Source organism: Chiloscyllium punctatum, unplaced genomic scaffold, assembly GCF_047496795.1.
Source record: "Chiloscyllium punctatum isolate Juve2018m unplaced genomic scaffold, sChiPun1.3 scaffold_686, whole genome shotgun sequence".
In the NCBI taxonomy this organism is placed as follows: Eukaryota; Metazoa; Chordata; class Chondrichthyes; order Orectolobiformes; family Hemiscylliidae; genus Chiloscyllium; species Chiloscyllium punctatum.
The window spans coordinates 2152-9018 of record NW_027310420.1 but is presented as its reverse complement, the minus strand read 5'-3'; positions in this window follow the sequence as shown (position 1 = coordinate 9018).

Sequence of the window (6867 nt, the reverse complement as noted above, 5' to 3'; positions counted from 1 at the left end):
CCTCCGTTTTTGATCATCTCTTGGTTTCTGAGTGAAAACTGTCTCCACTGTACTGCAGGTGCAAGAGACAAGGTTATCAGTTCAGCTGAATATGCTATAAACGATGTCCCTTCCAAAACGTGAGGTTCCATTCCAAACGTGCCCCAACCAAAATGTCCAGAGACGTCGAATGCGAATGGCCACATGACAGTGACAGCTGCATGTCAAATGGTGCTGCAATAGAATTAAGTGAATGAGAATGCTCTGATGGAAACCGAATGGAAATCTCCCTGAAATTTTCCCAGTTCACTCGGTAAATGATGCTGTTGTGTACCCACATGTGTTTACGTAATGAACAGCTTATTGTCAGTAACAGGGGATGGGGGTGATGCAGGATAGTGAGGTTTCCGTGTGAGTTAGAAGTGATTTGTTCGAACAGGGAATTCAAACGTCCACAGAGCAGACATAGCTGATTGGTCCAGGATCAGACTTTTCCCTTCTGCTTCAGTACCAACAAAAGAAATTGCGGGAAAATCTCAGCAGGTCTGGTAGAATCTTGGAATGGAAAACCGAGTTAAGTCTTCAAGACCAGTGACACTTATTACTCCATGTCCATCTCCGTCTACCTTTTCATTGAATATCTCCTGACTCTCAACTTTATACTCAGTTTCTCTTTTATTATTCCATCTCCAAACATTCTTCCAGTCTCAAAATTTAATAGCAGAACTGTTCCATCTCTCACCTCGCCGAGTTATGAGAGGAGGACTTCGAAATGCACGATTAACTCTGTTTCTATTTCCTAAGATACTGGATGGTCGGAGACCAGAAGGCATCGGAGGACAGTTAGAGCTTTCAGCCCGTCTGGTCTGCCCGCCATTCGGTCATGACTCATATCGTTCCCAAACCAATTTTCATCCTTCTATTTGTGACACTTAGCTCCCCTGAATTTAGGATCCAGTCTTTTCCCCGGAGTGTGAATGAAACTGTCCCAACCGTCTCCACATCTGCTGGCAGCTGTTACACCGTATCTGTGTGTGATCGAGCTCAATTTCAGCCCCACACAGCAAACACGTCTGTTCTGAGCAATGCAATCCCCGCTGCATGACAGATCGATCGGGTCTCTGACCCCACGGTTTTTCTGCGATGCAGTAGTTAGCTCCTTCACCACCCATGGCAAGGACCGGTGCTTCAAAATGTGGGGACAAAGAACGATAGGCACAAGAGTTTGTACAGGTTAGGTCGAAAGGGTTATTGTCAACTTCAGTGGAGTCCCTGCTTTAGAATCTGGGTTTGAATCGCCCAGGCCTGGATAAAATTCCAAGTCAGGAAATGAAGATTTATTTCTCTTCTTGTGGCTAATCTGAATGAAAACCATTTTCTGCTTCAACAGAGAGCACAAACCCGGTTCTGCCAGAAGGAATCCAGTGATTGATTGCAAACAACTGGAATCATAGAGTCATAGAGATGTACTGCAGGGAAACAGACCCTTTGTTCAAAACTGTCCATGCTGACCGGAAATCCCAACCCAATTTGGTCCCTCTTGCCAGCATACGGCCCATATCCCTTCCTACTCATATCCAATTTCAAATGCCTCTTAAATGTTCCAATTGTAGGAGCCTCCACCACATCCTCTGGCAGCCATGGCAGCACATACACGAATAAATCGTCACTGCAAATCCCCTCTAAGGATCTCGCCTTTCTAAGCTGAAACTATCTCGCTGTTCATTCAATGTCGCTACGTCTAATTCTTGGAACTCCCTCCCTATCGACATCATGGCTGTATCACTGTGTTGAGCACTTCGAGGACGATGTAACATAACTTACCATCTCAATCTCTTGAGTAATTATGGTTGCGCAGTGAAGCCTATCCCAAAGAGTGACGTGCATTCTCCAGAATTTCGTTTGAAAAAACTGCAGTTTCCAAGTGGACATCCGAAAGTGGTCGGGAACAAAAGTAAAGTATCGAAGGGAAAGTAGGATAAACTGAAAGTCAATGATGACTGAGATGAATGAGGCAGAAAGTGAGTGAGGAGCTGTTGGTACAAGGATCAATGTCAGTGCTAATGGTTTAGCCCTTACTGCCCACTGTTAACACCAACTCACACACCACTCCTGGTAAATTCACCACAATTACCCTGGTCTCTTGGTATGATTTTCCCTCTGTGCATATTCAGGCTGTAAATCGGCCCCGAGGGGATGAATGCATACTGTTTATCCTGTCAGGTTAAAGTGGTGAAGGTATCAGTTTGAAATCAAAGCAAGAAGAGATTGCCTCTTCCTGTACATTTTCAGTGGACAGTCACCAGCTGTGAACTTCTTTCCTGCACAAGCGGACGTTGATATAAATTCTTATCGAGCAGCTTTATTACAGAAAGGTTGTCCAATTAACTGTGATCAAATACTTCATTAAATGCCCTTATTGATTTGAAGAACCGTTTCTGTGGTTTCGTCCGTTAAAGTTTATGGTAATAACCAGACGTTAATGGTATCAAATGCTGTCCAATGTTCTGTACGTTGAAAGTTATTGTTTAAACTTCTTGTAAAAGCCGTATCGTTTATCCAACATCGCGAAAGTGATGGCTCAGCATGCTTCTTGTGTTTGAGCTCAGACCGTTATTATTTCGTGCTACCAAGCCCTACCTCCTGATGTGGACCCATTAGTCTATGTTCTATCCTGATAATTCAACGCAGAGTTCTGTTTACTCTGTTCGACAAGGATTTGTCTATCTCTTCTACAATTATTCTCCGTCCGTCTTTTCAAGTTTTTTGGGAATAATGAAGAGACGCAGGAGACACTGCAGACTTGCAGGACAATGTTGTAGTAATAACGCATCCAATGATATAATGGCTCTCATTGTCTGCTGTCACCATTCATTGATTTTCGGCAAATGGCAATGGCATCATAGAAATCCTATAATTGGAGTGAAACTGCTTTTTTTCTGGTCTATTATGAATACTATTTAGAATTGTAAAAGCTCATAACGTTTTGAGTGAACAAATGTCACCTGATCTCAGACCTAAGTAACACAGACATTACTTGGAGACTGTGAGCCCAGTTCTACACACTCTGGCCGGGGGGGGGGGGGGGGGGGGGGGGAGGGGAGGGCGGAGAAAGCCACGAAACAGTCTCCAATTTTAACACTTTTCCAAGAGTAGAAATGAAAAATGAGGGATATTGACAGAGAGTGGGAGAATGTAGAAGAGAGTGAGATGGTACAGAGAGACAAAGGGAATTTTTCATTCACCATGGCTGCTCATCGACATAAAGGAGAAGAAAAAGGTAATGAAGGCCATCCTTTCACCAACTCAGGCCAACAGCAACAGCATTACAGCTGATAAAGGAATTTTGCATTTTTACAGATGACGTCTGTCAGCTAATGAGAGATTCTGGTAAGTATGCTGTTTTGCGAAGTGAAATTGACAATTACCCAGGCAATAAAACAATAAAAATCATAAGTAGCCTGAATCTGTGATATGAAACATTAAATCTCTTTGTCTCCACAGATGTTGTCAGGCCTGCAGAGTTTCTCTGTCAATTCCTGTTCCTGTTCAGATTTCCAGGATTCACACTTCTTTGTTTTATGCTTGTCTGAATCCTGTTTGTGACAATACTGGATTAATTGCCAGTTCCATACAAATTCCCTGCTTTGGGAAGGTTATCAACAACATAAACAGTCAGAGGAAATCCCCCATTGCTACAGCAGTGAGACCACTGAGTCCTTAACAGTAGACTTCCACGGAAAGTGAAATATGGCGCTGTATGTTTTCTCAAGGAATCCACTTTTACTTTTTTTTCATTTGTGATCATTTTAGCTGCACATTCAGTTTATTTCTTTCTTCCATTTCTGTCAGCTTGTAAAAGGCCTTTCCGCCCATCTGCAGTGCGGGTCATTGGACATTCACCTGTTCGAGTCCAGGAGCTACTATTTCTTGGAGGAGCTTCTGCACTGCATCTCGGGTGGGGTGGGTGCGAGACTGTACCACTATATTCACCTGTCTATAGATATCGGAGAAGGTCTATCTATTCCACACCACCAGGCTTCCTCATCGCTCTTCTGAATCTTGGTTATTAGTACCCTTGTCATGGCACCTCCTTCTTTGATAACAGGAAACCGATATCCCGTGTCAAGTGTACCTGTAGCCGTGATGGATACTACTCAGTGCCAGTAACTGGGTACACAAGGATCTCTGTGTAAATATTTATTGCTTTATTTATAGTCGTCCTGGTTACCAAACGGGCATGGGTGGCATGTAAAGGTCAACTTAACATCCTTGGTTAAGATTACCGTCTGCTGTTGTATCCCAGACACCCCTGCCTTCACGACTCGTCCTGCCATGCAGCCCCATATTTCTATGAGTCTTCTAATCTTTACTTACACTTATTTGGATCCGGTGTTGTCCGATGTCTCCTCAAGGTCAGCTACACATTTGCAACGGCTGGCGTGTATGAAAGTGGCTCTTTCGGAGATCTTAACAGCTGTCTGTGTTGTAGGGAGCCCTTGGAACGGTCCCAATCAGCTCTTCGCCTTCATGCTTTTGCTCCTGAATTCTTTCACCACTATCCAGTCTTCAGGTTCTAGATTGTGCATCTTCCCTTCTGTTGATTGGGGTAGTGCTGCCCTTCTTTTGATTCTGTATTTGAGACAGAAGTGTGTAGAGTTTTATACCGTAACATAATAACCCGTCCTCACAGTGGTCTGTTAACTGTTTTACAATCGGTCTTGGCCAATTCCTGTATTGGGCCACCTTCCAAATAAAATCGCAAACGTCCTAATATTTACTCTTCCTCTCCTTCATATCCATTAGCACAATTGGAAATGCCTTTGTCCATGTCACCTCTAGTTCCTCACAACATTTTGCCAATTTATTTTTAAGGATTGTTTTCTCTCTTTCCATTACCCCACCGCTCGCTGGGTGGTAGGCACAATGTTGCCTCACCTTTATTCCCAAGTAATCACTGATCTGCTGGAGGGCAATATTTATAAATGGCTTTCCATTGTCGCTGCTTAGCCTTTCATGGATGCCCCATCTCGGAATTATTTCAGTTAGCAAAGCTTTGGCGACTGCGCTGGCATCCTGTTTAGACGAGGGAGCACTTCCACCCCTTGGGAATACAGCAACTATCATCAGACAATGCCTTATACCTTCGCTGGGTGTTAGTTCAATAAAATCCATCTTAACTGTTCACAGGGTCTTTGGGATTGGGGGTGTTCTGCCTGATTCATTTGTATTCCCCTCCCACATTATTAGTGGCACAGATAACACATTATTCACATTATGTTTATGAGTAATGAGTAAATCCCTTTCTGTACCAGCGTGCTGAAATATTGTCGTAAATCCCCACTTTTGACACATGGTCCTTACCGTGTGTTACTTTGGCATAGAACGGGAATAAAGATCGTGGTAGACAGGGTTTCCCACTGGGGCCACACCACACCCATTCCCTCACTCTGCACCCTGCCCTTGTCCATTCACGCTTCTCCTTCGATGTGGCCTGAGACTGTAACTCCCATAAGTCTGCTTTGGATTACAAATATTTGACATACACATGTCAAACTCATCACTTGGCGGCTGATTGGCTGCCGTCCTTGCCGCTCAGTCTACATTTTCATTGCCTTGAGAAATTGAATCATAATTTTTCCTGTGGGCTTCACATCTACATACAGTGATTGATTTAGGCAATCGGACTGCTTTCAGGTCAGAGATCAGGCCATTGTATGTGATTGGCTTTCCAGTGGAGGTCAAGAGCCCTTGTTTTTCCACAGGGATCCAAAATTATGTACAACCCCGAATGCATATCTGCTTTCGATGTAAATATTCACTGTTCTTCCTTCGGCCATTTTACATGCCTCAATCAAGGCAATCAGCTCTGCTGCTTGATCTGACAGATGAGAAGGAAGTGATCCCGCTTTGACGACCTCGTGGGTAGTTGCTACAACAGACCAGACACTGGCCTATCTCTTTGCTTCTGAATGCTGACCTATCCACAATAAAACGCCGTATCCAGATTCTAAATTGGTGAATCCGACCCGTCTGGTCTCGGGCTTCAAATGTCATTAATTACAGCGACACAATCATGTGGGTCTCTGTCTCCTTCTGTGGGGAGAAGACAAGCAGCATTAAGGACTTGACATCGCTTTATTGTCATGTTAGGATTCTCCGATAGCATAACATTGTATGTGAGCCAAAGTGCAGCCGACATGTGTGCTGTGTTTTTCACAGAGAGCAATTAGGATACTGCATGTGGGACCATTCGGTTTAATTCAACAAAGCCGACTATGTCCCTGGAAGCTACAACAGCCTTTTCAAATGCAGGCAGGACACGGAGGCATTTATGCAATCCTGCCGTTACGGGATCTAAGTTGAGGTGAAAAGTAAGCTACTGGCCTCAATTTTCCACACATAATTCTGCATCAGCACAAATGTCATGCAGGCACGCTTCTCATCCACTGTTTGTACAAAAGGCTTCTTTGGATTTGGAATCCCAGCGTCGGTGTAGTTTGGAGTGCCATTTCAATTCAACAAAGGCACTCTAGGCCTCAGGGGTCACTGCAACGGACTCTAGCTCTGCAAACCTGAACCATGAACTATGTCACTTTTAGGCGCCGAAAGGTTTGCGTAATGCGGGTGAAACATTCTAAGTACGATCACATGACAAAAAAGGATAACAATTGTTTCTTCATGTGAGGATTTGAATTTTGCTGGTTTGCTTTAACTCTGTCTTGACCAATGGCCTTTCTTTGTTCAGATATTAAGTGACCTAAGAACTTCAACTGTTGTTCCACAAGTTGTAGTTTTGCGAGACTAGATGGCAGAGCATCGCAAGACTACCTCTCTCACATTGTTTCTCTGTTGAGGATGCGATTATGCATTCGTTTACATACTGCA